The sequence below is a fragment of the Papaver somniferum genome, chromosome 8, assembly GCF_003573695.1.
Source record: "Papaver somniferum cultivar HN1 chromosome 8, ASM357369v1, whole genome shotgun sequence".
Lineage (NCBI taxonomy): Eukaryota > Viridiplantae > Streptophyta > Magnoliopsida > Ranunculales > Papaveraceae > Papaver > Papaver somniferum.
The window spans coordinates 23,192,516-23,216,306 of record NC_039365.1 but is presented as its reverse complement, the minus strand read 5'-3'; the positions used below and the strand labels follow the sequence as shown (position 1 = coordinate 23,216,306).

The 23,791-nt window shown below is 38.3% G+C and overlaps 1 pseudogene; it reads right to left on the bottom strand.

The window, feature by feature from the left end:
- Positions 1–11,950: 11,950 nt before the first annotated feature.
- On the bottom strand, positions 11,951–19,963 carry LOC113305269 (annotated as a pseudogene).
- Positions 19,964–23,791: the final 3,828 nt, after the last annotated feature.

The window sequence follows — 23,791 nt, the reverse complement described above, 5'->3', positions numbered from 1 at the left end:
CATATCAACAACGAGCAAGAAGAGCAGCGAAAAATCCGAAGAGTAAAAAATCAAGAAACCGCGAAAGAGAAGGCCATAGACCTGTTCCTCAAGGAAACTGCAGGGAAAGGCTTGACGAAAGATGATAATGTCCTAAGCACAGAAACAAGTACTTCAACCAGCGAAGAACAGAAACACGCTAAATAGCAATTAAAGAACGTCCCAGTCCTCGGAAACCCGAAGCCTGTGTTCACACCAGTGGAGCCCGTAAAAGAAATCAACATAGGAACGGAAGAAAACCCGAAGATGATCAAAATCGGGACCATAATGGACGAAGGAAGGGAACATTCGTTAACCAAATTACTTAAGGAATACGCGGATGTGTTCGCCTGGAAGCTAGGAGATACTCCAGGGATTGACCCAAAAGTAATCCAACACGAGCTACGCATCAAACCGGGCACGCCCCCGTTCAGGCAGAAAATACGAAAAGTAGCTCCAGAGTATCATGAGGCAGTAGAAACAGAACTTCGGAAACTACTAAACGCAGGATTTATCAAGGAAGTCAAGTATCCTACCTTGATCTCCAACATGGTCATTGTTCCTAAGAAAAATGGAGGGGTTAGAATATGCATCGACTTTACTAATCTCAACAAGGCATGTCCAAAGGACAGCTATCCCCTGCCGAGCATAGACCAACTGGTAGAAGCAGTAGAAGGATATGAAGAACTGTCATTCATGGATGGACATTCTGGCTACAACCAAGCAGCCCTGGAAGCAGAAGATCAACCACACACAGCGTTCTACACCTCACATGGCCTTTATTGCTACACTAGAATGCCTTTCGGACTTCGAAATGCAGGGGCAACATACCAAAGGATGGTCGATGCTATCTTCAAGCCATGGATTGGAGGAACCCTAGAAGTATACGTTGACGACATGCTCGTCAAAAGCAAGCTGCGTAAAGATCACCACCAGGACCTGAGGAATATCTTCGAAGCAATGAGACAACATCACATGAAAGTGAATCCGGAGAAATGTACTTTCGGTGTCACCTCGGGAAAATTCCTCGGGTATCTGGTAACAAAAAGGGGCATCGAGGTAGACCCAGCAAAGATTCAAGCCATAGTAGAGATGCCGTCCCCAAAGAATTTAAAAGAAGTACAGAAACTCAATGGATCTATAGCAGCGTTAGGCAGATTTATTGCCCGGTCTTCGGACAAATGCAAACATTTCTTCTATATTATCAAAAAAGGGAGCAGGTTCGAATGGACCGTTGAATGCGAGGAAGCATTCCAAAAAATCAAGGAACACCTAGCCTCAATCCCGATCCTGCAGAAGCCAGATCCTGACGAGGTTTTGGCACTGTACATAGCAGCAACAGAGGACGCAGTCAGCGCGATATTGGTCAAAACCAATACAAAGATAGAACAACCTATCTATTACGTCAGCAAGACCCTCAATTCTGCGGAAAGAAACTATACTAAGATTGAACAGCTCATCCTCGCATTGGTGTGGGCTACTCAAAAACTGAGAACAAAAAGGTAAAGCTTCGGAATTTTGTAGAGGGGCAGTATGTGTTGAGAACAATCCCACGGTATCAGCAAGAAAAGAAATGGGGAAAATTAGCACCTACGTGGGGAGGACCTTTTATAATACACGACGTTGCGGGTAACGGTTCCTACTACCTTCGTAATCTAAAAGGCGAGGTCCTCCGGCATCCTTGGAATGCTAAGTGGATCAAACCATACTTCCCATAGGAGCAACGAAGACTTGAATCTGCTTGGAGTATGGTGTTCCTATGGGAAGTATGGTTTGATCCACTTAGCATTCCAAGGATGCCGGAGGAGCAACGAAGACTTGAATCTAAAAGGCGAGGTCCTCCGAAATCAGTTTATACTTCCCATAGGAGCAACGAAGACTTGAATCCTTGGAATGTATTTTGTTCTTCTCAAATTTACTAAATCTTGCTTGAATTGGCATAAACTTTCGTAAAATGAAAATTTTATAAACTGATTTCGGCTATGACAGTAGAGTTCGGCTACGAAATCTGAAGAACAGGTAGCCGAACTCTTCTGCTACTGTAGTTCGGCTAATGCGTACACAGGTACCCGAACTCATCTTTAATGAAGTTTTTGCTTTCAGAGAAAAGTTCGATTAAGAAAATTTTTTTGCGACGTAACTGAACTTAAAGTTCGGCTAGGATTTTTTTTTGCGACGCAACCGAACCAAAAGTTCGGCTAGGGAAAAACAACTGCGACGTAACCGAACTTTTTTCTGAAAGAAAAAACTCCATTAAAACTAAGTTCGGCAACCTGCGCCTAGAAACTTTTTTTTCCGAAATAGCCGAACTTTCCTTCGTGTTCTTCGTTCCCATCAGGTTCAGCTAGTTCGACAAAATTTTTCACAAAATTCCTAGCCGAAGTTCTCTCTGCGACTTCTATTTTCAACTCATTTTGACGATTACTTCTTATTTTTTCAACAAAAAACGAATGAAAAATAATGGGTTTGTTATAATTTTGATTTTGATTTTGATAATGATTTAAATTAAAATTTATGTAAAGGTGGCTGCGGTGGTGGTTTGAGGTGGTCGGTGGTGGTGGTAGCGAAGGTGGTAGGTGGTGGTCGGCGGTGGTGAGAGGCAGTGGTGATGGGAGGAGGTGGTTATATATATAGGTGGTTATTAGGTTGGTTTTAAATTGAATTAGTTTAAGGATAGGTTAGTCATTTCAACACTTTAGGATATCTCTTATAACTATAGGGTAGATATTCCTATCACAAAGTAGTCCCCCATCATTTTTGAGTAGTCCCAAAAAAAAAACGGTTCTTTTTGAAAATGATCATCAACTCAGCGGAAAGAAGTTCATATAAAAATCTCCCACCAGGTCCGGCTCATACCATGTAATCTGCATTACTGGAAATTCTAGGTTTCAACTTTCAATAGAGAGCAAAAGAAATGGAGTACTTGAATCTTCTTCTGTTAATTCTACTTCCTTTACCACTTCTCAAATTATTTTCATGGATAACTAAAACTTCAACTACGAGTCTGCCACCTGGTCCAATACCTCTACCAATCATTGGAAATCTTTTTCAAGTCTGGAAAAATCCTCACGAGTCACTGACTCAACTTGCAAAAGTTTACGGACCCTTAATGTCATTAAAACTTGGTTCTGTAACAACAGTAGTCGTTTCTTCTCCTGCAATGGCCAAAGAAATTCTTCCAAAAGCATGATCACTCTTTTGCTAGTCGAACCATGTTAGAAGTAATTAAGGTATTTGATCACCATAAAGTTTCAATGGTAAGGTTACCTGCTGTTTCTTCTCAATGGCGTAATCTCAGAAAAATTACAAATTCACACATCTCTGTTACTCAAAAACTTGATTCACTGAACCGCCAAAAGTTAGATGATTTAGCCGCCTATATTTCTAAAAGTGCAACTACCAGTTCCGCGGTTGATATTGGTCATGCTGCTTTTACTACTGTTCTTAATTTATTATCAAATAGTTTTTTCTCTATTGATGTTGCTGATTATAGTTCAGATTCTATACTTTTGAAACTGCGCTTAGAGAAGGTATGGTGGAAGCTGGGAAGCCTAATATTTCTGATTATATTCCGATAATAAGTTTCATGGATGTGCAAGGTATTAAACCGCGTATGACAAATTATTCTAGAATAATGGATGATACACTTGACAAAATAATAGATCAAAAACAAGGGCTTGCTGAAAAGACAAAGAGTAGTAATTCTGGTGACTTGCTGGATATAATTCTTGATCCATGCCATGAAAATGGTATTGAGCTTCAACGTCAGGATATCAAAGCTTTATTTAAGGTTAGTAATATTTTTTTGTCTTCGATATTTCTGTACTCGTGCTTAATTATCTGGTATAAGGTAGCTTTAATCTCTAGGTTTGATGTGGAAACCTCCCCATTTTTTTCCAGCACCACTAGCTAGACCAAGGACAAGAAAATTTCTTCATTTTCTAGTTGCTTTTGTATGAGAATTTTTCTTGCAAAACTTACACGCAGAATGGTTTATAAATCAGGACTTACTAATGGCCGCAACAGATACTATATCATCCACAGTAGAATGGGCAATGGCTGAACTACTTCATAACCCATCTAAGATGACGAAGGTGCAACATGAGCTTTCAAACATTATAGGTAAAAACAACCCAATCGAAGAATCAGATATCGTTAGGCTTCCTTATTTGCAAGCAATTGTAACAGAAACGTTACGCCTTCACTCACCAGCTCCATTCTTACTTCCTCACAAAGCAGAGATGGATGTTAAAATCGATGATTTTGTTGTCCCTAAAGATACTCAAGTACTAGTCAATGCATGGGCAATCGGTAGAGATCGTACCATTTGGACGGAGCCGACTATTTTTAAGCCTGAGAGATTTTTGAATGTGAAAACTACATGGAGACCCATTCTTCGGATCTTTCCCACTGTGAAACCCACGCCCAGAAATCTGAAGGCGCATATCCATTTTTTAGAAAAAAATTATTCTCAAACCCATATTTTATAAAATTATGTTTCGTTCTTTTTTCTTCTTCTTCTTCTTCATCTTCATTTCCTTTTCTTCCACAGCGCCACCAACCCATCATCCATCTTCTAATTTTGGATCAATTCGATTCAACACTCAGCAACCCATTCATCTTGTTAACCTCCACCTATTCACAGATTCAACCATTTGATCTTCAGAGCAGATCTATCTTCTTCTTTTAAGTACAACAGGAAACTCATAATCATCTTCATATTCAACCACTGATCCCTTATCAACAATGTCATCTCTATCTCTCAAGAACACCAAAACCCTAGCTTCAATTCCTTAATCCCATCTGTTGAGCAGCGACATAAAAATTCCCTTTTCAATTGTGCTCAAACCCACACAAATTCGCACCAATCTTCACCCAATTTCAGATCTGAAATCACGCCAACTGATTGCTCCATCGTTTCTCTAAGTCATGGTAACAAACTAAACATCACCAATGTTTAAACAATCAAAGTATATTAGGCTGCACACGAAAGAAATAAACGATTAGGGATGTAGAAAAAGATAGTTGAATCTCGTATGTGAAAAAAGTGTTCTCGTATGCCATTTCTTATCAATTCGTTTCCTTATCCTCTTCTTTAGCTGCTATGCTGCTGTGAATAAGAGTTATGATTCAGAAGAGAATTCAGGGTTTGGAGATGGACACAGTATAATATCTACCTTATGGTTGCCACGCACTTTTAAGGATGAATGCTTACAAACTATTAAAAGAGTAGAGATGAGTGGTTTGATGAAGGAAATAACATCTACGTTATGCAGATACTTTATTCTTAGTATTGAAACCAACAAAAAACAAGGTTGCATAACTTGTTATACACCTACAATAATATCTACATAACAAGTTATGCAGTTATGAAAGTGGATGCATAACCTATTATGCATCCGAAAATATGACTGCATAATGCATTATGCATCGAGAAAATTGTTGCATAATCTTTTATGCATCGAGAAAATGGATGCATAACCTGATATGCATCATTTAAATATGGCTGCATAACGCATTATGCACCAATTTTTTCTGTACGAACTAAAATCAACCAAAACAATGGCTACATAACTTGTTATAGATGCATAACTTTCTTATGCAGTAGAAAAAATGGTTGCATAATTCGTTATGCATCTTTTTTGGAGGTTGCATAATGAATATGCAGTCAGTTTTCGAAATTTTTTCCTAAAACGATGATCACCTCGATTTTTTCGTGAAAAACAAAAATTTGATATTGTTGTTTGTACTCATTGCATAGCTCTCTTTAAAAGATTTCCAACGATATAAAATTTGTAAAATTTCAAGGCGCGGATTTTTAGATATGTTATATCCAAGTTGTGTTACTAATTATACCCCTGAAAAATTAGGATGTATAACGAGTTATCCCTGAAAAACAGTATGCATAACACGTCATGCGGATGCATAAACCGTCATGCACACAAGTTTTAATAATTTCGGATAATTATGGGTGTCACAGAAATATTTATGGGTGTCACAGTATCCAAAATTAATTTTGGACCTGACAACGAGAATATTTTTTTTTTGGGTCTCCCCTAGTGTTCTCTTTTTAAATTCAAAAACGGATTATAAAGGCCAAGATTTTGAGTTGATACCATTTGGGTCAGGTGGCCGAATTTGTCCCGGTTTACCTTTAGCCCACATGATGAGACATTTAATGATTGGTTTACTACTACAGTTATTCGACTGGAAATTGGAAAATAAGATGAAATCAGAGGATATGAATATGGACCATTGCTCTGGGTTTTCCTTATTGAAGGCTACTGGTCTTCGAGTGATTCCTATCAGGTTATAGATCAGCTCCATCATTTGGGTATCAAGCATAAATATTGGAGTTTGTTTTTGATATCGTTTATAACTTTGTAATGAGACATTTTCATAGAAAAAATGTAATTGTGAGAATAAAGAGAGAGTGCAAGGATTTACTGCAGTCTCTTTTCTGCTTGTGTGCTTTAATTTGTTTTATCTAGTAAATGTTGTATGCATCTATTACATCCAATATATAAGTGGTATACCAGAAAAATTCGTATGTGATGCATTCTAGCATTAATTTAAATTTTTCAAAGTTTTACCAATACGTGCATCAAACTCATTCGTCAGTTTTCGAACGATCAAATTAATTGACTAGTAATCAGTCCGTCCAATTATTATATCTTTAGCTTGATCCAAATCAATCAACTAATAACAGAAGTGGAAATTGGCGCATATCAAACCTTTTGACCAACTGATCACCAAAAATGCCTTCATTAAGACTAATGAAGATGAATTTCTGGTCAGTAATCCAAATTCAGTTGCTATTAAATTTTCTTGACAATCCAGAGACTGGATATACACATACCAAATCAGGTATACTTAAGCGATAAGTCCCATTCCATTCCCCCCACATTTCATGACTATCTCTCATGAAACAGAACGAAATTTAAATGGCATGTCAAAACTGCGAAGAGAGGACTTATATCAATGAATGCACCTCTGTAGCCATGTTGAGAAGGCGACATTTCTCACCATGTGCCCCAAGTCCAGCTATCATGCATAATTGAAAGCAAGAAGCTTCCAGAAATTAACGGCACAATTTTTCCTTTATGATCGGTCAGTATTGAATCCACTCTTTAAGTGGTTCTTTACAAGATCATGGTGGGTCAAAGTTATACATCATTTTTTACGTTTCCAAAAAGAAGCCTCAATTAAAACAGTGACACTTCAAATTCCATGAATTAAACCATGAACAGATTGCTTAGAGAAACAAAGAGAATTTCTTAATTATAATTAAACTGCCATTATCCGTTTGCTTTTTTGCTTAGCAACAAGACCCTGTTAGAATAGGGGCATCCGTTAAGGGATTAGAAACCACATGATCTTAGATTGTCCAATAATGTGGGACTAATAATCTCAACACGTTCCTCACGTGTAGCCTCGTTGGATCTAACACGTGGACAATAAATCGGATGATGCGACTCGACGCAAATAGTCCGCTCTGATACCATGTTAAAATAGGGCATCCAGCTCAAAACCAAAAAAATTGACACTAAGTGAAGAAGCCTTAAAGAATTATAAACCACAGGATCTTAGATTGCCCAACAATGTGGGACTAATAATCTCAACATATCCCAACTGTACGGGATGCTATCCCAACTGTAACCTATTATGGATTGTATCTCATGAACACAATCTCATACATTTCCTGCATTTGCATTTTCATACCCACCGGAAAATGTATGCACCTGAATTTTCACAGGACCCTCGTAAACATGTTTACTACATACTGTGAACTATAGTTTGTTTCATCTTTGGATTTGAATCACCAAAGCCACAATATTCAACAAACACCTTTCACCTGGGTTATCTTCTGATAATGGAAAAACCATTCTGATCTAGAACATTCATGGGTAATAAGTGTCTGTACACGGTGCACCAGTTTTTGTACCCTCGAACTCCCACACATACTGATCAAACTCACAAAAATTAAGTAAACTGCAATTCTTGGAAAATAATTCCAACCCCTTCTCCCCCATATTTCATGATCATATTAAGTGTCATGAAATCCAGAATTCATGACAAATCTATTCTTAAGTGTCACCATTAAGAATTGATTTACCTATTCTCATCAAATCTAGAATTCATGATCATATTAAGTGTCCGACATTGAAATCTTATTCATGTAACCTTGCCGTCGATGGACCAAATCTAGAATTCCTGAGATTCGATAAATCAAATCAGATGTTTAGGGAGAAAGATTGTATCCTTCCAGACCAGCGGATACAATTGTAGGGTAAATTCCTAAGAAAGACAAGTATGTTGGAGTTGCTCGTACATCATCTTTACAGGAAGTACTGATAAAAACCACCATTAAGAGAATGGTGACGGTTCATTTCAAAAACTATCCATTGATGTCGTTTGATGAAAAGACCCGCCTCTTCTAAAAGATATGGGCAACAATTTTGGAATTGTTTTATCTTTCTCATCATGATTCCAAATAAGATATCCAAATTCAAGATAAGAACCTTATCTATTTTTCCCCAAGATCAAAAGAGTGATCGATAAACCAGAAAATCTTATTGACACGGGAAGTATGTTCCGATTTTCAGAGATTTTCTGCGAGGATTAATCATGATGTCACGTAGACTCATTTAAAAGGATTAGTCCGAAATCCACTCCACCAGGGAGACTGTAGTTGCAGGAAATCTTACAACCATATGGTTAATGAAATGTATAGAACAACTCAAGTAATCATCATAAAATTCATAAGAACATTGATTGGATCTTTAATTTGGATACAAAATAACAAGAAAACTCTAACTTGGAGAACAAACAATCTTTCTCTCTCCTAAATTCCTTGTCTAAACTCTCAAAAAGATCTCTTTCAATACAAGGTCGCTCGGTCCCTTATATAGAGATTTATACAGTGGATGACAGCTAATAAAGCCATTATTTTCGGATCTGGCGTGTGTCATTAACGCACGCTTACATTGACTCTTTTCGCACGTGCTCTATAACATCGTATGGCTCTTCACACTTTTCTCGTGATTAAGTTGATGTCATCCGATGCGTCATTCTGAATAAGCTGTACACGATTGTCTTCGCTTGGTCTCGATAATCAATAATTCGCATGCGTTATTAATATGCGGTATTCTGTGTCTACATTTTGCCTCTTCTCATGTCGTTTCTTTGTAAGAAGAGAGCGATATGAGAAACTTCATTTTATTTTGCCGCACCCGTTCATCTTTTCGTATTCTTCCCTGCCGACATATTTCCTTAATTTAGGCATGTAAACTTACGCGTGTCTTCTCATCCACTCGTTATCTGACACGTCTCTTGTAACCGCTTCTTCCTGTCCGTTCGTTTTCAATCATCACATTAATGGGGTTAATATCTTGGGAATCGGGAGCAAATCTTTTATTTACTCTCGATCTTCTTATTTCTTCTGTCTTTTTACTCTTTCTTCCCTCTCTCTGCAACTATTTTTCTTTTGTTGCTATTTTTCTGATTCAACCCTTGAAGCTGATCTTACTATTATTTTTTACCCTTTCCCTTCTTCATCTTCGTGTTTTATCTCCGTTTTACTTCTCGTATTCTGATCATCACCCTGACCTTGATTTATCTGATCATCTTTGATTATTTTTTCATTATCTCTCATTCCCATACTAAGAATTGCCTCAAGATGGTTGGAAGAACAAAAGAGCATTTGATAAATTTGAAAAAGAATTTGGTGCCTGGGTATTCTCACTATCCACCACTTCTGGCTCAAAACCTTCTTCTACACTTAGACCTGAATGGTTTTCTCTTGAAGAATGGAATGACCATAAGATCATTATTTCAGTGGGACAACTTCTCGCTGGTCTTCCTATTCCTCTCTATAACCCTCAAATTCCCTTATTTTATGAAATTCTATCTGATGCGAGGTTCTCGAGTGGCATTTTTGAACTGTGACGTGACAGCATTAGGATAACCATGGAATACGCTCGTCGCGCAACAGGACTAGAATCTCTTTACCCATTTGAGGTACGAAAGACAGAACATCGACATAAGGAAATTAATCCTGCCGATTACACCATTGAATTTTGTTTTAAGAACTACGAGGTTACCATTATGAAGAATAGCACATCCAAATGAGGTATTCGCTTGTCAAGAAAAGACGGTATCGCGGAGAATGAAAAAATCATGCGAGATGTTGATTTTCATGACTCTACGAATAACACCTCTCGTAGGTCAAATGATACTCGATGGTTGGATTGTCCCATCATTTTAGTGAGCCCCTACATAACTGGAAGAGGCGAAGATGACTCAATTCTTCCTCTTCCTGCGGGATTACCCGCTTATGACCCTTGGGTATTCAGATGACCTGAAGAAGCTGGTGTGGTATGTTAATTTCAACTCTCCCCTTTTTATTTTCTTTTAATTCTTTTATCTTTTTCTTACCACTTTCTTTGGTACCAGCTTGCCAAACCGTCAAAGAAGTATAAAAATTTTCCCCATTCGTCATCTTCGCACGATAATGGAGTAAGAAATATTCTTTGTTTAATTTTAACAATATTGTTTCCTATCTTTCTTATCTTCATTTGTGTGCGAAGGTTGAATCTGGAGAGATTGGTGGTTCTGGAGAAGCTGTAGGTGTCAAAGTTAAGGGTGTACTCGGCAAGAAGACTTCTTATAAACCCTCTTCTAAGAATCCTTCAAAGAAGCGGAAATCACCTTCTCCCTCTTCTTGAATTTCTCATTCTAATGATGATGATAATATTCTTCTCACTGAAGACCCTTCATTCATCTCTTCTATGGAGAAGTTATCCAACATCTTTTCTGACTCCATGTCAGCAATTCGAAATGAGCCATTAACTCGCGCATGTGAAACTGTTGCGAATATATGTGATGTCCCCACCTTGGAGGATGAATCCCTTCGCAGATTTGCCTCGATATTGAGTTCAAGCTTCCAGTATTCACTTGGTTCTTTGGTAATCTATATGCTTTCGCCTTTCCTCAGATGATGTTTTGATGTCTTTGATGAGGATGGTGTCTAATATTCATCTCATGTCTTTGATGGCCCGCATGTCTAATGTTGTCTCGTCAGACTATCAAAGGAGACTTCGTAAGCTCGAGGCTGAAAATATTAAACTCAAGACCCAAATTTCCACTCATGAGAATGATGCATCTGATCTTCGCAAGAAGAACAATCAATTAGAAACTGACGTTTCTTCTTATATGAACCATATATCCGATATTCACAAGAGAAACGATCAGTTAGTTGGTGCGTAATTATTTATGTCTTCCGCCAATATGTTTATTCGTATTTTTCGCTCCCCTTGTAATTATCTATTCTTGCAGAGATTTACAGCCTTACTGATGAGGCATCATCTTCGCTCCTTCCATCATCATGTCAATGATGATACTCTCTTTGAGCATATTAATGCTTCCCCAAATAACCTTGCTGACGACAAAACAAAAGCCCTTTCCTTGGAAGATCTCAAGGCGAAGTACCAACTTCTTAAGACTGATCACATAAGTGCTTTATCTACAAGTAATGGTTTTAAACGTCGCTTCTTGGAATCCAAAAGAAGGATTAAGGTTTTAGAAGCAAGAATTAATACCCTTATTAATGAGAAGGATCAGGTTGCTCTCAAAGGTGCTAAAGATTTGAAGGAATTTCAAGGAACCATCCTTCAAGTTCAAATAGAGCGAGATCGTGCTATAAGCGAAAAAGACGCACTTATAGGACGAGGAAATTTGATCGGCTCCCGACTTCTTATAAAGAGTGATACTGAGTTTCAATGGGCGTCTAGGGTCTTAGATAATGCCAGGAATGATTTAGCTGTCAATGTTAGCCTTGAGTCGGATCACACTGCCTTGGTTAAGAATATTATTTCTAATAGAGAAGGTTGTTTATTATATTTTTTTGTTTCTCATTTCTAGAAAAATATTCTTAAGTGGTGTTAACCTTCTGATCTTCTTTCGCAGAGGATGGGAAGGAATTTCGTGAATAAATTAAGGATCTGGAGGCGAAGCTTGCCGCGTATGAGGGTCTTGAGGCGAACCTTAGCGCTTGTGACTCCAAATATCGCAGGCTTAAGAGGCAATTGGTTGTCACTGTTTCCAATAACAGCAAGGATGCTATTCGCGTCCGTGATGCGGCTATTAAGAAAGTTTGTGCTGAAATGGCATTCCTCTTTCTCAGTACAATCTTGTTGATGTTCCTACAAACGAAGAAAGTTCCGATATCTCTGATAGCGAAGGAGAAGACGAGGATTATGAGGAGATTGATGAAGAAGATAATGGTTCTACAACTGATGAACATAACATAGGCGAGAAGTAACTCTTTATTCTTGCAGATCCTTTCTATCTTGTCATGCTTGTAAATCCTTTGTCAATTCTTTGTACATCATATATTTTCTAACTTTTGAAATTTCTCCTTCAGTGCAAACTCTTTAAGTATTTAAGATATCTTAATGTAATTCTCCTTGTGATATACCTGCATCTATAAAAAAAATCGTTCTTTCTAACAGTTGGAGTTAACTTGGTGGTACATGTATAATAATATTTACTTATGACGACAAATAACCTGTGCGTAAGTCTATCATATGGGGGCGAATAACACCCTTTTATATGCTTGCATTCCCATACTTGCCTCTGTTAGTTGCCGCCGGATGAGTGGACTAAGCAAATATTGGGTCATAAAAGATTACTTGTTATCATGTATGTGTGTATTTAACTGATGCGGTGATCTAGGATGTGTCTATTTGTCTTAATTACTTTGTCTTACCTTATCTTACGAGTGTACCTTATTTTGTTGCCTCAGCTATATTCTGTTTTAATGTGTCACATCTGTACATCTGCTGATTTCTTCTTGTGGGAAATACCCTTTCCGCATGCGATTGTATTCGCAAGCTTAGTTGCTCTCTCATTAGTATTTCCTGCAAAATAATAATTATTAATTTCTGTTGGATTTTTCTCATGAGGTCTTATTTTTCCTTCCTAATTAAAGGTCTTATTTTTCCTAGTATATGATTTTGTTTCTGTGCGACGAGATCGCATGAGGCATTTACGTGTTCGTGTAACGGCCCATTGATCTCGCCTTATCATCTTTTAGTATTACTACCTCTTCAGGTTTTATTGACGTGTAAATAAGACAAGCCTTAATACTCCCGTGAGTGAAAAGCCTCATGATATTTGCGTCTTTGACACAATTCAGCTCCCTAATGGAGGGTGTCGTCCTTATATTCCCCCTTATTGCCCTTTCAAGGAGGCTTACCCCTACCGGTTTAGGGTGGGATCCTCCCATCCAGTGATGCAAAAAACAGTTGTTTTCGCGGCCTATTATCCCTCCGCCGATATGGCTTATAGTTACAAGACCGCACCCTAAGTGGGGTTTCTTCGGACCGAGTACATCATAGTCAAGACTTGTCAAGAGCGGCCAGGTACGCTCCAGACGTCCCAGGCACTCTTGACCCAACCGTGTACCTCGACGCCTTGATCGAGTTTCTGCACACTCCTTAAGAGAGACCTTATCACCTTAATTTTTCAATTTAGGCGCCTCTCCTGGATGGGCTTTTATTTTACCCCAAATCTCCATGACTCAAGCTCCAGGGTCGGTGTAGATTTCACTTGAGCCATGCTAACTAGTTTTCCAAATTATGACGCGTGTTATGTCTTATTATTGCCTCTTTCTGTATATGCGAACTAGGGTGGACACTATAATTTGTTACCTAGCCTCCCTAATTGGAGTCCTTACTTCTGATGCCTTCTATTAAGGTCTTATTTTTTCCCTTTTCTGGTGTAGTATCATCATGAAAAGATGTTTATCACATTCATATGTATGATTAATACAATTCTGCTATCTTCTTTTCTTTTCTTATTCACATCATTGACAATTGTCTTCTAGAAAATTTTATATCTGAGATTTCTCCTTCTGTGCTTTCTGAAGTTGGCGTATGTTATCCATTATATTGATTCGCATGAGTTCCATTTCTTCTGTTGTGCGAGAACTGCCGCAAAGACCATATCTCTTCAGATACATTTGACTCCATAGATCATTAGATGATGGTCCATTCTTCTCATATGCCAACTCATACTTTCCATCCCCAACTACCTTTCTGATTCTGTATGGTCCTTCCCACATGTTTTCCACATTTCCTTTACCACTCTTCTGATAACGCGGTTTCTGCCTTAATACTAAATCTCCTTCATGGAATTCATGCCCGTGCTCCTATGCGGTTGTTATCGCCTTTGTGGAAGTATTTATTATTTCACCTTCCTTACTGACAACATCTACCATTAATTATTCACCTCACTGACTTTCTCGTATCTGTTGTTTCCAATTTCTTCTCTTTCTTGCGCGTTCTTCATATTTGTCAATATCAATCTCATGGAAGGTTTTTCCTTCAACTAAATCTCCTCTTATTACTCCAATACCTTGAGGGAGAGGGAACTTGATGCATTGATCGAAAGTTGACGCCACTCCTAGAATACCGTGTAACCATGGTCTTCCGATCAAAGCATTATAGGGTGATTCTAAATCGACAATGCATAATACTATTTCAGATGATATGTTCTTTAGAGGAATTCGCATTGTTACACTCCTTTTGGCTTTTTAGTTGTTCCATTGAAACCGTAAATCTTATACGTTGATGAGATAAGCTCTTCATCTCTACCACCCATAGTCTTTTATGTTTGATAAAACAGAATGTCAACTGAACTACCAGGATCAATCAATATCCTATTGATGGCCCATGTGTCCACGTTATCTTCTTCATCTTCATATTCATATTCATCTTCTTTTGCCTTTGGATTGATTTCTAGCTTAACCACTAATAGGTTTTCGTGTGGTTCTCCTCCTCTTGGTACTTCTTCTGCGGTAAAAAGAATAGGTTGCTTTTGCCATTCCTTCAAGGGTGATATCTTCGCAAGATTCAATATTTCTCTTCCATCACCGTCTCTTGCGAAAACTCGGCTCAAGACGTTATCATGGATCCTCTATGCTTTTGAATGAATGTATTATGAAATTACAGTATAGATTCTTTGCCTTTGCTCCTACTTCAATCAAATATGTATTCCTTCCTTACGCTGCACCGGGTGCATGACCTTCTGGTGGTGGTCATGCACCCGGTGCGGTAATCTTCACCATGCTTTTCATGCCTATTATCTCTGTTACCCTCTTGTGTGCGGTAATCTTCGCCATGATGTACGTACCGATCATTAATCGGTTGTTGTTTTATGCGATATTCACCGCGTGGACCCTGTAAATCTTCATTTATCTGAAAGTTCCCGACAATGTTGTCTTGTCTAATATCTCTTCTACTAGACCCTGACCTGGAGTGCGTGGCGCTTCTTGATCTTTGCTCTTGAAATCTTAGGTTCTCTTCTCTTAACTCATTATTCTGGCGTGCTAGATTCGCACGTTCATCATCTTCTCTCCTTCTTTCCGCAACCGGTCTCTGTCGAAGTTCCTTAATCTTCATGTTTTCTTCATTCCTTCTATAAGTCCTTCGTTTACAGTCCTTCGCTCTCCTTCTTCTTCTGTTGAATCTGTTTGTGAAGTATGAACGCTTACTCTATCGTAATCGATAATTCTATTCTGCACTGGTTCGTTTTGGATCTGAGTTTGGACTTTATTTCCTCTGTTGTTTCTTTCTCCCATCCTTGACGATTCTGCGATTTCGCTCCTTCTTCTACCAACGATTCTTCTACTCTTTCTAATACCGCTTGTTCAGCTGCAATTTCTTGTCTTACCATCTTTTCTGTCTATAACAGTTTACCAACATTCATCGTTTTTTTGAAAAAACAAAGATTGTTCACTGAATCTTTTAAACTTTTCCAAGATTATGAAGATCTCCTAACTTGTTTTCAAGAAACTCCACCAACAGGGTATATATCATTCCGAGCTGTTTTCTAGCGCCAAAATGTAGTTGCAGGAAATCCTACAACCACATCCTTAATGAAATCTATAGAACAACTCAAGTACTCATCATAAAATTCATAAGAACATTCATTGGATCTTTAGTTTGGATACAAAATAACAAGAAAACTCTAACTTGGAGAACAAACAATCTTTCTCTCTCCTAAATTCCTTGTCTAAACTCTCAAAAAGATCTCTTTCAATACAAGGTCGCTCGGTCTCTTATATAGGGATTTACATAGTTGATGACAGCTAATAAAGCCCTTATTTTCGAATCTGGCGTGCGTCATGAACACACGCTTACATTGACTCATTTGGCACATGCTCTATAACATCGCATGGCTCTTCATACTTTTCTCGTAATTAAGCTGACGTCATCCGATGCGTTATTCTGAATAAGTTGTACGCGATTGTCTTTGCTTGGTCTCGATAATCAGTACTTCACATGCGTTATTAATGTGCGGTATTCTGTGTCTACAGAGACATATCCAAATCTCTACAGGTTGTTTTAAACGGTCATCAAGTTAATTCCATTCTTTCTTTCAAAATGCATATGATACGATCCAATACTGATTTTACACAAGTAACACAACCTTAGTTTCAACCAGGTTGGATCACTAACAACGTATGCCAAGTCGTCTGAACCAGATTGCAGTCTTTGTTTGAAATGAATGGACTCATTAAAGAGACACTATCCTCTTTTACAAGAAACAACATTCTTCTGTCCATCCTAAAGATGAATACATCATAGAACATGTCTCGACATCATTCTTGTGGGGTTTTGCAAGTTTCAGAGGATATAATTTTGAAAGAACATGAACCATCCTTTCAAGACAACAACATGTATAGAATTGCTCCAAAACTTATAAAGCACTAAGTTGTAAGCACCAAGCCCAGTGCCTCACCACCAAACTTTGCCAAAAAAATTATTCTTGTTCATGAAAAGAATAATTAGAAGATGGGTTAACATGTAAACCACACATCGGTAACAAAGATAAACGAACACTTAACTGTCTGAAGATTATTGGATAAATATGTCAATAATAGAACTCGCGCATTATCCACCGATCCGTTACAACTCCTTGTAACATGGTTTTAATCTATGTATCACATTTCGTAATACCAACAACAAAACAAGAAAAGAATAATAGAAAAATATGATCAATCACAAGACTAAAAGAAACTTACTTGGGTGTATTGAGGCGAGTAATTTCAAGTTGTAAGCACCAAGTCCAGTGCCTCACCACCAAACTTTGCCAACAAAATTATTCTTGTTCATGAAAAGAATAATTGGAAGATGGGTTAACACGTAAACCATATATCGGTAACAAAGATAAACAAACACTTAAATGTCTTAAGATTGTTGGATAAATATCTTCGTTACCGATTCTCCAATAATACAACTCGTGCATTATCCACCGATCCGTTACAACTCTTTCTAACAAGGTTTTCATCTATGTATCACGTTTCGTAATACCAACAACAAAACAAGAAAAGAATGGTAGAAAAAGATGATCAATCACAAAACTTAAATAAACTTACTTGGGTGTATTGAGGCGAGTAATCTCTTTACTTAAGACATTTAATGCTCTGTATTTCTTGCAGTATTCGAGGATCACCAAACATCGAACGCGAAAGATGTAGCACAAACTCTTCTTTTGACTCTTGAAGACAACATGCAAACTCCTAAATTTCTAGTAATAGTTTATTACTCGAAAAAACACATTTTTGCAACGGAGAATGTGTGGGGTTTATATAGGTTTATAAGTGACTCTTGGAGAAATCCTTTCATGAAGAGTCACAACCCTTAATGGAGAGTCACATCTCTTAGGATAAGACACTACTTATTGAAAAGGTTTAAGTGAGTAGACACATCCATTCAAACTAACAAACTCATATTTCTATTCAAAATTCCAACAGGAGTTTATGGAGAAGTTCGCACATTATGGATTTTGACAGAGGACGAGGAAAAGAAGTATAATGTCGATATGTTTCATAATACTAATATGACAAGACCCTATAAATCTGCTCCTATTTTAGTAGCAGTCATATCACATCCTACACTTAAATAATCTTTTGTGCTCCTAGATATGAGAAAGACAACGATAAGGATCGGTACTACAGTTACGATGTTTGAGTTATATATAACTATAATGGAGTATCCTTTTTTCCATTTGATTGACAGCATTTTCCACATTTGGTCGCCAGTAGTTTAGCAAAGTGTTTTCCATACTTTTCCTTTTTCCCTATAACTTGTTAGTTTAGCAAGTCCGTGCTGTTACTGTTCAATGTGGTAGGGATAACCAGATAGACAATGAGGGATTTTGAAGAAAATATACATTCTTTGAGCTGCAGATGTTACCAACAAAAATTACTGGGTAAACAATCATCTAAGAAATTCAAGACAAAATATAAGAGATATACAAGAATGGTAAGGTTTCAGCATGTAGATCTGATTGAGAATTAAGAAAAGTAGTTTCAAAGTGAGTGCATATTCTTATTTAGATACCCATAAAATAATAAGAAAACAGAGTTTCATTTGAAAGGTTCTGTTGGATATTTTCAAGGTTTGCCGCTACGCAGAGTTATACGGTGATCGTGGAATTTTTTTTCTGGTTTTACTTTGTAAAATCTAGAAGTTTCCATTCAAAATTGAACAGACGCGTCTCTTCCCATGAGCCACCATTAATGGCTTTTGGAAGCGTCTGTTGGTGATGAAACAACAGTACCAACAGGCATGAATATCACTATAAGTAGCGAAGATGTTCTCCCATTCCAACACATCAAAAACAATCTGTTTTCTTCTTCTCTAAAAAACATCATCAGAACCTTATATAGTGTGTTTCTTGGTCGGGTCAAGGAAGTACAATCCTTGAATTCGATTACGGTGTTAGGGCTTCATTGAATCCTGAAGGCATAATTCGAGAGACCGTTTGTACTCGCCAAATTTATTGGGAAAGGTCGAATTATTGTCTAAAAGAATCGAAAGAGCCTTGAAGTCAGGGGTACACCATTTTCTATTTCTGTTTTCATCCTCTTGTGTAACCCACAATTTCCAACAGGTTCTCGAACTGAAATAACAGTTGTCCATGCTAGCTTCGCAACCACAATTCGGATGAAAATAGTTTGAGAATAACTACTTGTCCAACTGATTTGGCTTTCCCAAGATAGTTAGTTGATCGAGACATCAAGTTTCTTGATACTTAAGCTTTCAGGACGAATATCATGCTGAGAAGATGAGCCCAAGAATCACCCACCCACGGTAAGCACGTCAAAGATGAATTTGATTTTTGGGTCTTATCCGCTTTCTCAAGTTGGGAATTCCCCTGTTCAATTGCCGTATGCGATTTATCGACGTTCAAATCAATGTGATGGATGGCATCTCCTTGCTCCGGACCAGCGCAGCAAGATCTTTGAAAATCTCATGTACCTCAACAATCTGGTTCTGTATCTCTTGAATACCTTGTTCTCTTTCTTCAATGATTCCTTCATTCAGAGCAATCTCATTATCAAGTAGCAAAAACTCCTGCTTTCTAGATTCTATAAGAGCAGTGAGCTGTTCAGGGTTATTATTATCCGAATTCCTCTCCATCTCGCTTGTAGTGTTGCTTGAAGACCCCGAGTGTGAAACGAAAGGCGCATACTGTTTCTCCTTTTCAGCAGCAACATGTTGTGCTTCCTCAAAATCTTTTACAACTGATTTAAAGTCCTTAGCAAGTTTATAAGCATCGTCTGCTATCTTTTTCCTAGCACCAACTTCAATACACTGATGTATGTTACTGGCTTGTTTGAGTTTAGCTGAAGTGTCTTTCACCAACTGTGCAATATGTAACCTTGTGCTGCGCAATTTCTGACGAAGTTGAGGCGTATCTTTAGGAGTGCCAAGGTCATCACGAACAAGACGCTTAAAGGTACCAAGGGACCTGTTAATTTCATAAACATCTGATTTTACAGCTTCTATAGGATCTTGTTTTCCGTTTATAGAGTACGCCTTCTTGATGTGAAGGTACCACCACCCTCTTCTAGATCTTGAAAGCTTTTCATATCTTAAATTTTATTTTTTGAAAACCCTAGTGATGGGATCCTAATACTAACAGACTAACAGTTGATCTTTTGATTAAAGATCAGCCATGCACCTCAATAATTTGAAAATCTTGGATTAATAAAAACACAGACAGAAGTGTATTTATAGGACGTCATATAGAGTCCTAGTCCCATACTGAAAAGATAAAACTCAGTCCTACTGAAGGGCTTTCTATTTTTGGGTCCATTTCGTAACCTTCACGTTTACATGTGTGCGGAGTATGGGTCCTTTACCCACGGAGGGAAACATCCTGTTTTTATTCTAAAATTCTAGGGTTTCTCAGAAAGTGTACACAAAAGATACAGAAGAGAGACTGACAATGACGAAGAAGAAGAAGCGGAAAGAAGTTGACGATGGTGATTCTGAGGGTCTAGTAAATCTTTTCCTACTATTGCTTCTGATGTTATTTTATACGATATACTTACAAGAATACCCGTTGATTGTTTAATGCAATTTAGACGTGTATGCAAAACATGGTCTAGTTTGATCATTAATGATTTCGATTTTATCAAGTCACATTCAAGACGAACCATGTCTCGTGGATTTCTCAGTCTTTCTGGAAATTATCCCGATTTCAATCCTGATAATAAAAGTCCTTATAATGATCTCCAAAACACGGAATAATATCGCGATTTGGAGGATAGTGTTAAACGATCCTATTTTAGAACAGTACCGCATGTGTAGTCATCATGTTTATAATCCAAATACACGTAATTCGATTAAACTTCCTGTTATTTGTGGGTACTATCAGCGACATATCAACGAACTAAATTTTTATTTAGTTTTTGACAACTCATAAATAAGTATAAAGTTCTTTGTATTCGAAGGGATAGTATTTGTGATGAAAATGATCATCATTTAAGCTATCTTTTATATAAATGAAATAATAATTATTTCTTCAAAATTGTTACTCTTGGCATTGGACGTGACTCATGGAGAGATATTGATATTCTGTGGATGAATTTTGGTTAAAACATGATGGATATGGAAATTCTTTCAAGAGTTTTTGGTTTGAAGATGATGGATATCAACCAGTGTCTGTGAAAGGGTCTTTGAACTTGTTGAGTTGTTCTGACAGGAAAGTAATTCGTATTGATGTTAGTAGAGAATCGTATTATACAATAGAACACCCAGAGGGAGCTTCAAAAACTTCTAAACTATTGGAGATTGAGGGGTCACTATGTATCCTTGATTACACGAAAAATTCTGTACTTGGCGTGTGAACACACAAATCATGAAGGCATCGGAATGCTCACAACCAAACATCGTAATTTAGAATGATTTGTAATAATGATATCATAGTGTTGATTCCTTGGCTCAAAACCATCGGGTTTATCACAGCCTCATCTAACTCCGTGCGAGGCGTTTGCGCACGGGATATAAGTAAAATCAAAGAAAACAAAACATGGAAGTAAAGATTCATGGGGTTTCAGGCAAACGTAAAGTGCTGAAATATAAACAAGACCGAGGTTTACGTGGTTCAGCACTAAGGCCTACGTCCACGGGGTTTGTCGTTTCACTATATACTTGACGGTTACAGGAGTAGTCGAATGACTTTTGAGTTTACATGTCTTTCTATTTTAAAGGACTAACTTACACTCAAGATTCTTCTCTCTCCTTCTCTTCCTGATTTTTCCGATCCCCCTTCCTCTTGGTGGAGAGGGGGTATTTATAGGGTTAGAGTGTGGGACCCATCTCTGAAGGCCGTTGGAACCTTATCTTCTTGTGTTTTGTGTCCATCACGCAGGGGTCTTCGTTCGTAACTTCCTCACGCAGAGTCATCCTCGTTCGTTCCACGGGTTGATCGACACGTATGCTGCTCAGAGTGTTTAATGCGGGTAGTTGAGGCGCCTGCTCGTGTCAGGCAAGTGTTTTCTGCCTCTGTCGCGTCCATGTCAGTACATCTTCTCTCCATCGTTGATCTTGGATTCTTTTGGGGATGAGATAAAGTAACTCTTTGGGGAGTTATTTGGTGCTCCGCAGTACAGCGTGTTACCGGAACATCCTTTAACTTCTATCCTTGGATTGTTCGGGTAAAGATCCCTCGTTGACGGGATGGAATTCTTGGTTATGAGCGTGTGTCATCATACTTTGATGACCTTGTCCGCATGCCCTCCATGTATTTTCATATGTACACGTGTTTGATGATGAAATATGTGCATTCAATTTTCCCATTTTCTTCGGGCTTGAGTGTTTAGCGGGAGCATCGAAGAAAATAGTCGTTACATATTCTTCCTCTCTCCTAATAACTTCTCCTAGATACTTGGGCATGTTTCTTTATTCGTTACTTATCTCATTTAATGGGCACGTTTCCCATTCCTCTCTTAACTTCCTCCTCTTTCTTTCGAGTATATTAAGGAAGAGAGAAAAATTAATTTCATTCTCTCCGTCTTCATTCCTTGCTCTTTATTCCTTGTTCTTTAGCCCTTAAATTCTCTGTCAGTTTTCATTCTTCAGTCCTTAAATTCTCTCCGCCTTAGCATTAATCACACTTGCCTTCTCTTTATTTCTGATTTGTTCTTTTTGCTGGTAAGTTTTTCTTTGTTTCCACTGTTTCACGCTATGTTGATTTGTAAATTTTCTGCTACTGTTGTCCCTTGTTTGTGATGAAGAACTTCTTTTAATGCTTGCATGCTAGTTTGCCCCTGTTATTCGTCTTAAATCAAGGAGGTCCTTGTTTTGCTTGAGCTTTTCAGGGTACGGATTTAGGGAGTTCCGAGCATGTATGCTAATTTTAGGGTTTCTGCGTTATCGTGTGTGGATTGCTATGTATGTGGTTTTTTTGATCTTGTGATGTCCTTGTGTTTGTTTTTGACTTGTTTATGATTAATCTTTTCGCAGCCATGTCTGACCGTCCGCGGCTTCCTTATCAGACTCCTGGTTCTGGTCTATCGAGATCTCCTCCGTGTAGAAAGTCTCAAGATGATGTTCATAGAAATCGAGTTTCTTCTGGGGCGAGGGCCTCATCTTCTAGGGAAGAGGTTCCTTCGACAAATCCTTCTGGGTCTCGAAAAGTTGTCGATCGCGCGGTGTCTCGTGATCGTGATGATGTTAGGAGTACGCAGGCACCGACTCGTGCCGTCGCTTTTGATGTTCCTCCTCTACGTTCTGCAGTGCCCCAGCATCATCTGCCGCCCCCTCCTATTTATTTTAAAGGGAAGAATACCAAAGGTGGTGTTCCGAGGGCTGAATCTTCAAAAAATCCTTCTTTGAAGAGAAAGGCTTCCGAGGCTTTCATTGGTTCATCCAGTCCCGCCGAGGAGGATGAGGCTGCCCCATTGATACGCAGCGTTTCGTTCAGCAAGAAAAAAGTAACGTTCAAGCATATTGATCTCGAAATATTTAAGGAAAATCATGTGCTTCAAGCCTTCGAGGTTCGTTTCTATTCCCCTGAGGATGATATTACTTATGAGCTTATCTCAAAGTATGAGTTCGATGAATTTCATTTGTTGACTACGGTTGGAGAGTTCGAAGCTGGGATTATGCTTCCGTTGTACAAGTCAGGTGATTCCTTCTAATATGATGTGCTTGCTAGTCGTGAAGGCTCTTCCACCAATACTCACAGCCGTTCTGTATCGCAACTATCGGGGAATTATCTTCGTGCACTGAGGGAGTGCTATCTGCGGAGTAAGGGGGAGACGACAATGACTTGTTACATTCCCAATCCCGCGGAGAAGGAATGGTATACTCCTGAGAATTTCAATAACTCCTTCGGTGATTAAGTCAATAGTAGGAACCGTAAGCCGTGGAGTGTTAGCCTTCGGAATCTCGCTGCTCCTCGGGGGGGG